Here is a 9,657-nt window from a genome sequence, read left to right on the forward strand (position 1 = left end):
TCCACAGAGACCACCCAAACCTGGCACTGGTATCAGTGCAATCATATTCTCTGTGAAGCTTTGCAACGGGCAGGAGGCAGATTCCCTGAGGCCTTTTTTTAAAAATAAGTAGTACAAAACACTGGCATGAAGGGTTCATTTTGAGACCCCTGGTTATTTTCTTCCTGCTGCAGACATTCTGCCTGCACTTGTGATGCAAGGGCAATATACAAAGTATTCCAATCTCGATCCAGAAGGTTGGAGAAGTGGCTGTCACACTAGGCTTCCAAAGGGAAGAATTGAGGATGGTGAGACATCTAAACACATCTGGGGGTTGTCACCTGGAGCATTTTTTCACAGGATGACAGAGAGGAAAGAACCACCTCTTGCTACAGTTTGGACATTTAAATACAGGCATCTTTTGACTGTGTCCGTTTCTGCTATGGGATACCCTAGTTCTGCTTAGCATCATTCAGACGCTTAACGGTTAGAAGTCGTGTCTTGAGAACGTTGCGGGACAGTAGGAGAATGGCTAGAGGAGAACGGTGGAGAGTCCTCATGGTGTCATTGTCTAGACATGGATAGGATGCTGTGCGTTTGCATGGAGGCCATGGTTGATGGAAGCTTGCAACAGGCAAGATGTGCATTTCCTGAGGTGGGTTGGTTGGTTGGTTTCAATGAGAGGGAAACTCAATCGAGGCCCCAGGGCGTTGGGGTTCAGGCTGGAGGCCACCCTGCCGGCAAGGAAGACCTGGTGAAGGAGCCTGATTTGACCTTCTTCTTGGGGTGCAGGCTGTTGGTGCGGCTGCGCCTCCTGCGGTGGGTGAGATTGTGGGGGTGCAGGTGAGCATAACGCTTGCGGCAGATCATCTCGTCGCGGTTGTCATTTCGGGGCCAGCTGGCGGAGGGAAGGCTCGATGATGCCGCCCCAGGGGCGGAGCACCAGGTGCGGGGTGGACGCTTTCTGCCTATTGTAGTCTGAGAGATCGTGGCCAAAATCAGACATTGCTGGTCAGGCGGGATGTCCTCCTTGTCCTGGATTTTGGCTTTGACAGTCTCCATGGTGTCACTGGGCTCGACCTCAAGGGTGATGGTCTTGCCCATCAGGGTCTTCACAAAGATCTGTATCTCTGAGACTGCCACAAGGCCACAGCTACCAAACCACCCGGCCTCCTTGTTGAAGAGTGTTTGGTTTAGTTTTTAATAAAATTCTAAGAGGTACACAGCCCCGGGCAGGCCTTTTGGCCTGTAGACAGCAGCCCTCCCTCTTGATTTTGCTCTGGGATCTCCAGGGCCCGAGAACACCACCTGTATTCTCAGAGGCACGTCGTGAGCGTGGCTGCGAGGATTCTCAAGTTCAGGTAGGCCGACCCCCACTTCAACTGATGGTCGGGGTACTTTGGGATATGTACCCTTTCCCCAGAAGATCCCATTGGATCCCAGAGGTTTCTAATGAATCTGTCTGGATCATGCCTAGATAGTTTCAAGTAAACCCTAACTTCTAAGAGTGTTTTATATTCATGAAGAACGTGGTGCCAAGTGTGTGCATACGTGGCATACGAGCATATTTCTACTTTTCTAAAAATTTCCCTTTTGAGAGGTGTCACACTTCTCTTTGGCCTACATTACATCCCAGAGGACACATGTATGGGACGAGAGTTTAGTCCATAATGTTAACTGGAGCATGACCATCTGAATCACGTTCTGTCATCATTGTTACGGCTTCTCCCCTGTCCTTTGCTTTGGTAGCAGAAACAGAGCCTTAGAAGGGTGAGCTGGAATTCAACCTGGCTGCCTGATGAGTTAATAAATGAATCGAGAAGCATTTGGTCAGTTCTTTTCTTCAAGGGGAGGTATGCTTTTTTTGAGCTTTATATTCTGCAGAGGTATTCAGAGCTTGTAAACATGAACTCAAGGAAACGCAGACTGTGACAGTTGATCTTGTAATCCGGGCAGTTCCCACCATATTAAATTGCATCCTGATTTTTTGGAAAGCACAACGCTTTTGAACAGCTATTGAGGTCATGTTTGTGGGGTCAAGTATCCCATTATACTTATATTCTCTTCCAAATGGATTTGTACCTTTATTTTATTCTGCTGGTTGTTTTTCTGGCCTATTATTACAGCTATTATTGCAGCCTTAAAAATAGCTCCTATTCCCACTTGCTGAAGTTAAAAGCGACATTCCTAAAAAAAAAAAAAAAAGAAAAGAAAGAAAATAAGTGGATCTAATGAAAAAGTTAATATACTAACCTCCCCTTTTGAATTCGAGGTATGCATGTGTGTATGTGTTTGTGTGTGTGTGTGTGCGTATTTTGAGAAAGACAAAAAGAGAGTTCGTTAACAATATTTGTACCTGAACTCGGAGTGACTGAAGACAGATTCTCTTGTCTTTGCAGAGTGGAGAGAAACAGGGTTCAGATGCACAAGAAACAGAACAGTGTCAGTACCAGAAGGGACATATGGCAATACTGGCCACTATGCGAGGAACCCATGCAAGTGCTACAAGCTGCAATTGTTGTCTGGAGGCTGCCTAATGAGTCTGCAAAACTACCCAACTTCTAAGGTTCTATAACCGCCTCACTTCGCTTTAATTTTTATAAATAGTCACATTGGTTCCAACCCCTGTCTCCACATCCTGTTAGTAATATCGGTCAATTTATATACGTCGAGTGGGAAGTACGTTAATTTAGATTCCCTGAACATCTGCTGGTGCCTAGACGGACTTGAACCGAAATTAAAATCATTGAGTCATTCACCCCACAAATATTTATTGAGCATACCGGGGCCTGTACAGTCTGTCAGAAGGCTCCCTCTGCAACTAAGGGCACTCTGTGAGAGGAAACACCCACGAGAATTGTGAAAAGAAAAAAAAAAAAGCCAGTTGGAGCAGGCCCTGGAGAATTCACTCGTCTCTTCCTTTGTGATTATTACTGTTTGCAAGACTTTGAACTACTGTGCGTCTAGATTCCCAACTTGTATTTGAGATGGGCTTTTCTGGGTTCGTCTTGCCTTCCCTGGTTTCTGGATTCACTCCTCCTCCTTCAGCCACTGCGTGTTTCTATTTAGACCCATTTGATTTCCCAACTCTGTACTCCAGCCGTAAGAGCTTCAGACCCTGCCTTCCAGCTCTTCTTCTTCATAGGTGGAAATTGACCTGGGATGAGGATGTGGAGGGAATAAGACAAAGTCCCCATTGTCCAGGACACTAGGTGCTCTTTACCATGCAACAGAATAGGGTCTTATTCTAAACAAGGGAGAGAGAGCATAGCCTGAATGTCCTTGGTGGGTTCTAAGGTCTTGTCAATCGGGGTGTGACCGAAAAATTCCGTGGCTCCTTCGGTCATGCCCATCTCCATACCTTAAAGTCAGTGTTGGTGGTGCTCGGGCATGACCATGACCCGTTGCCGGGCATGAACTAAGCTAAATGGGGCAAGAGGATGAACTCATTTCCAATACAGGCTCTCTGCAAGCCTGCTTTCACTCTTTCCTGCCCACATCCTGCAGGGTGTGATAATCACTTGCTCATTGATTCAACCTCTTCTGGTGCTGAGTGGAAGCTGTTGTAATCAATTAAGGTCATGAGGATTCTATTTGTGTCACACTGCCAGAGCCTTGGAACGATACCCTACCGCCATGAGATAGTTAATTCAGCTGTCGAGATGGCCCCTCTTAAGACTGAGATAGATGGACTCATTGTGTTTCCTGGTCTTTCCTTTCACATGCACTGTTGTATCAATCACAGAGGTCCTTTCCGAATGATCCCCGTACGTCAGCGTCAGTGTCATAATCGCATATAGGATAATACAGCGTCACCCGTGTTGGGACCTTTACAGTTTGCAGGTGTTCCACCCCAAGTGCATTTGGTGTCACAATGGTAGTTTGTGGATCTGTCATGGGTATGAAATAATCACCATCACCGGTGAATCCTCCAGACCCAAATTATTCAAAACAGCGAATGCCTTTCAATAGCCTCGTTCTGTTTTGCCGCCCTCCGTGGTTTGTAAACGTGACACTGACCTTCCGGGTTTATCTATTTCTCTCACTCATAGGGCTCCCGATAGCTTACATCGTCCCCGGCATTCTTGAGGAACAACGTTCACTTTGTGATTCCTCTGAAAGCCGAAAGCTCAAAACACTGAGCAAACTGCAAACCCAGAGCAAAAGCCCCTCGTCCTCTTGATCATTAATCACTGGCTGGGTGTGTGTGTCAGAACTTGGTGCGGCTCTGATTTCTCTCCTATGCCCTTCGGGCAGACACCTCTTCTTATTTGTGTCTTCTGGAGCACCCAGGACACTGCCGGAGCTCCATAAATAATTAATCTCCCCAATAATAATGGGAAGCAGCAGCTTCCAAGAGCCTTCCTCTCCCCCGTTCTGTGAGACTGGTGTTCCGGTATTTTGACAATCAAAGCAATGATTAAGCGGCTTTGGCACACACTGGATGTTTGGGCTAAACGCGATTTTGCTAATGCACCCTCTCGTTCCTCCCTCCCCCAACACTCGTATTTTAATGATTTCTAATTAATATTGTAATATTTCTTGAATAATTCATGTTTTTAAACAAGGAGGGCTGGCATAAATTTCTGTCAATCTGTTTGCGTACTGCAGCGCTCTGCACAACAAACACACACAGTCTGCTCCCCTCGGAGACTCGGGGGAGAGCCCAGGGAACAGCGAAGCAGCAGAGTACGGCGCGGGGTGCTCAGGCCTCCCCAGAAGACAGGGGCCCCTCGGGTTGCCTTCTGAGGTCTCCAGGCAGACACCTTTGTCTTTGCTATCACCCCCTCGTCATTCCATTTTTCTCTCCCGACAGGCGCCTGAGGTCCTCAAGCTGCACTTCGTTACCCCAAACCCTCCTCTCCTCCTTCCCCAGCTGTTGCCTGAACTCCATGTCCTCTCGCCGCCAGCCCCATCACAAAGTCATCTTTTTGCCTCTCGGGACATTGCTCAAGGATAGGTGCGAACCGTCATGTGATAGACTAGTCAGGACGACATGGATAAAAATCAGGGGTAGGGGCGCCTGGGTGGCACAGCGGTTGGGTGTCTGCCTTCGGCTCAGGGTGTGATCCTGGCGTTATGGGATCGAGCCCCACATAGGGCTCCTTTGCTATGAGCCTGCTTCTTCCTCTCCCACTCCCCCTGCTTGTGTTCCCTCTCTCGCTGGCTGTCTCTATCTCTGCCGAATAAATAAATAAAATCTTAAAAAAAAAATCAGGGGTAGACTTCTTCATGTGGTCGACAAGTGTGTCTTGAGCACCTGCTGCTGGCTCGGAACCCCGCAGAGCGGGGGGCATCAGGCCATTGGGTGATCTTGGCCAAGTAACACCACTGTTCCTCTATAGAGCTTCCCGAAGAATCCATTTGGGGCTCTCTAGAAGTCTGAGGGGGTATCTTTTAAGAAAAGCCTTAAAACCCCTTTCTGGCCAGCTGCTGATTCTAAGGTCACACAGCTCAGGCTACCGTTGCGAGGTGGTGGAAAGCCGTGGATGGGTTTTTTGTTTTTTGTGAGTTTTTTTTTAATTTTCATTTTCATTGTGCTGTTCAGTAAAAACCAACCTAGGGATTGGAGGAAAGGTTTCAGAATACAAGCTTAGCTCCGTCCTGAGCCTGCCATCCCGCCTCCAAACCCTGTGGGGTGGTGATCTTTACTTTGTTCAGGACTAAGGTCACATTCCGTTGAATTCAACAGAAAATTACTCAGGGACCCGGAAGCAGGAACTTGTTTCCTTTTCTTCTTCTCTCAGGTTTAGGAAGCCTGCCGCTTTAGAGCAGTTTCCCTGGGAGACCTGCCGTCAAGTGACTTTCATTTCCCCCCTTCTTCTTTGGAGCTGGAGGAAAGACTTTCATATCTATCATTTCTGCCTGCATTACAGCGCTACTGATGCTGGGCTGACCCTGCTGCTGGGGCCATTAATGTGTGTCACTGTTAATTAGCAGCCAATGGAATACCCGAGCCAGCGACGTGGTTCACTGAGATGGATGTGCTTGTTTTGATTGCATTGCTATTGCTGGGGTAACTATCATTTGTACTAATGATTTCCAAGTAGGTAGCGAAAGGGTAGGAGGGAAATGACTTAATTTGATTTTTTCCCCCCACTATCTCTAAGAGCAATTTGAGTGGTGAAAACACTCTGCAAGGCAACAGCTCCCGAATTCGTTGAGGTCTCTGGAAAGACAGATTGTTATTAACTGACCGTATCGAGATAGGGAGTGCTGGTGATTATGTATACGGTATAATCTTTGCAGAATGGAGATAACATACCTGTCCTCTGACGGACTGCAAACGGCCTCTATAGACACAATCATCCTGCAGACAGAAGGGGCGCCCGTTGCTGGTGCTCGTCCTAATGACACGGAGAAGTGGAGAGTGAAGTTGAAAGTGAACACAAAGTAGAAGGGGGTACACTGCTGGAAGGAGGAGAAAAAATGCAGCTCGTCTCTGCCCAAAGGGCATAGGAAGGCGGGATGGAATTTAGGGAAGATGATGACATTTACATGAGGGAATTCGGAGCGAGGGAAGTTGAGCCTCTTAATACCTCTGAAAGTTTTCAGAATATACATTTTCCTTCTTACATGCCTCCGGTGTCCCCTTGACACGTGGGCCTCATGTTCTATCTCATAAAAGCGTTGCCACATTTCCCAACCCCTGGGGGGATTCAGAAAGGACATCTGCCTAGAACTAGACTGGAATCAGAAACTCATGTCTCTAAGCTCAGTTATATTTCAACAGCAATGAACAATTTTTATACACGTCCCTCTTGGTGTATTTCCTGCCCTCAGCCATTGTATTCGGGGACTCTGCCATACTTCCCTCTATCTCCAAACTCGGTCCTGGCTACTTCCTCTCTCATTTCCAGCATTTAGCTTTCTGGGAAAAGCACTCGGCTTCTACTCTGCTGTTTAGAAACATCTCGCCATGCACCCATCTTCCACCTGTGCAAGACTGCTACTCCCTCCAGGGTTTGGGAATCTTCAATGACGTTCTCTGGGTTGTGCGCCATTTGCCATTTCTCCCTCTCCTGGATCTTCAAACCTGCCAGCTTCACCGATATCTCTTGAGTTTCTCTCATAAAAGAAATTAATGTAGCTCTCATATTCCTTATTCAAAATCCTGTATTTCCCCTTCCCTTCCTAGGAAAGTTTCTTGAAATAACCTCTAATGAATATCTCTGCTTCTCACTCTACGTTTGTTTCTCAAACCATGAGGGCTACACTTCTGCCTCTGTCACTGTCACTCCACTGAACTGCCCAGCAAAGACCACAGTTCTCATCTGACCTGGCTTCTGTATGGAACTGACCACAGTTGGCCCTCCTGGTCCATGATGTTCTTTCCTCGTTGGGATTGTTTTTCATGACAGTTCTCTTGCTGGGCTGGTGGTCTCATGCTTCTGGTGGCCCCTTCTCAGCCTTGTTTGTGGGATGGTCATTCTACATCTACCACTTAGATGTTAGAATTCTTGAGGGCTCTCTGTTCTGCTCTCTTTTTCATCATGGCCTTTTGGAGAAATCTTATTCTAGGTTTTAGTTACCACATACAAGCTGGCATTATCCTCTGGCCTCCTCCACCCCTTTTAAAATCCTTGACTCTCTTCTTAGCATTTTATCTAAATGCATGAAGCATTTTCATCAGGACCCCAATTCTTCTCCTCTAACTCATTATGTTCAAAACCAAAACAATCCTCTTTTTCTTTGAGTCTAAAATGTGATCTCCTTCCTGTATTCCCTCTCCAGAGACTGACAACCACCTACCCAATTGCCCAAACTGGAAATCTGGCCCTATCTTCTCCTTTATTCTCACCTGTCATCCTGGATGGGTCCTCTTGACTCCGTAGCTCATTGTCACCTTCACCATCACAGCCCTGATTTGTATCCGCCTCGCTGTCAGATAATTTTTCTAACTCGTGTGTCAGCTTCCTGCTCGGACATCTTGTATTCTCCCTCGTTTCTTGTCAGAAAGAAAGCTATTTGGTCCCCTGTACTTTCCCAACCTCCTTGTCCGCCATTCCCCCTCCCACGCTGTACGCTCCCCCAAGCCACGTGTAGCCCCCAATGCTGCCACATGCTTTCATTCTTCCATGCCTCCGTACACGCTGACTCCTCTGCCTAGATGTCCTTTCCCTGGCCAGCGCCTGTTCCTCCACGTCCTAGGTAAGGATCTGTGTTGCCTGTCAAGCTTTCCAGGACCCCACAGAGAAGATTGAAGGCTCTTTCTGTATTCTGTTCTTCTGAAACTCTGGGGTTGCTGTTTTTTGTTTTGTTTTGTGCATGCTTCCAGCTACTGGACTCTAAGCATCTTGAGAGAATGAATCTTTTTATATTTGTAATACCTGCTCACCGCCCAGCACAGTATAAAAGTTAAATAAATGTTTATTAGAGTTACATAACGATTCCACCTTTCCCTTGAGGTCATTCTGCGTTTTCATCAGCTCTGAACTCCCATTTTATTAAAATGAGAGCAGAATCACCTCTAATTGCAGCTACAGAAAGGTGGGCTGTGGCTGTGTCCTTGTCACTTAAAATGTTTGTTACCTGGCATAGAATGTTTGATCTTTCTGGTCCTCAGATAGGAGATTGTCCTCAGATAGGACATCAAGGTTTTTCTATTGTTTCCTGAGGAGACTGGGGCTCCTTGAAGGCAAGAGGAGGCTGAGGACCGGGGACTCTGTGCCCTCCTTCTTTGTTTCAAAGAGCGGCTCCACCTTCGTCAATTTTATATATTGTGATCACATGTAGAATTGTCTTTAAACCTAAGATTCCACTGCTAAAATACAATTTAGAAACCACTTCACGGGGTTATCTCTAATTCTCTTCTAGCTGAAAAAATGTCTGTGGTTCTGTGAGCTGCATAGTAATATTGGCCTGACAAAGCACCTCTCCCAGAAGCACAATGGAAATGCATTACATAATCTTTGTATAAACATTCAATTTTACACTTTTTTACATAAAAGACAGAAGGAAAGGGTCAGGGGGATAAGGATGGAGGAGGAAGCAGAGAGGAGGAAAAGGGGAGTCAGGAGGTCAGTGGCAGGGAGGGCCACGAGAACGAAAAGGGGAAGCAGCTGCAGCCGGAAGATTCCATTGCCCTTCCACTGCCGGGAGCATATGCTGGGAAGACAGCATGCACTTCGGAGTGCAGAGGAGCCAGGAAAGGAGAACCTGCTGTTCCCGGAAGTCTTCCCAAGTGTGAGCATCACACAGTGCGGAGTGTCAGGTGCTCAAAGAGACATAATTTTCATGCAACACAGCCTAACATGCGAGCTAACAACGTCATTTGGTATTTAATGAAAGAGACGGTGATTCTGTTCCTGAGCTGGAGGACAAACTGTTGGACTTTGAAAGACACCGCTGATGTCATGTGCACTGCTTTGTGTGCCCTTTAAGGGTTGTTCAATTTTCTGCATAGAAGGGCACATAACCTACAACTCCATTATAAGACATATCTGCATGTCCAGAGTTGCATGGTTTTTCTGTTATCACGAATCATCGTGAATCTTTTCCATGAGGAAGCTGCTTTACGTGCAAACTATAACCACGTTTATTCACCTGGTATAATAGTGATTAGGATAAACAATGTAGAATGTGCTGGAATCTGCAGAGGAGGTGCATAAATACTGGGGCCAAGCAAAAGCTGCAGACAGAGCTCATAGTGTCAGCTCTGATTTACATCGTCACATT

The 9,657-nt window shown here is 46.7% G+C and overlaps 1 pseudogene; it reads right to left on the reverse strand.

The window, feature by feature from the left end:
- Nucleotides 1–696: 696 nt before the first annotated feature.
- LOC125283447 (ubiquitin-60S ribosomal protein L40-like) lies at nt 697–6,983 on the reverse strand (annotated as a pseudogene).
- Between the last annotated feature and the right edge of the window lie 2,674 nt (nt 6,984–9,657).

The sequence above is a fragment of the Ursus arctos genome, unplaced genomic scaffold (assembly GCF_023065955.2).
Source record: "Ursus arctos isolate Adak ecotype North America unplaced genomic scaffold, UrsArc2.0 scaffold_37, whole genome shotgun sequence".
Taxonomy (NCBI): Eukaryota; Metazoa; Chordata; class Mammalia; order Carnivora; family Ursidae; genus Ursus; species Ursus arctos.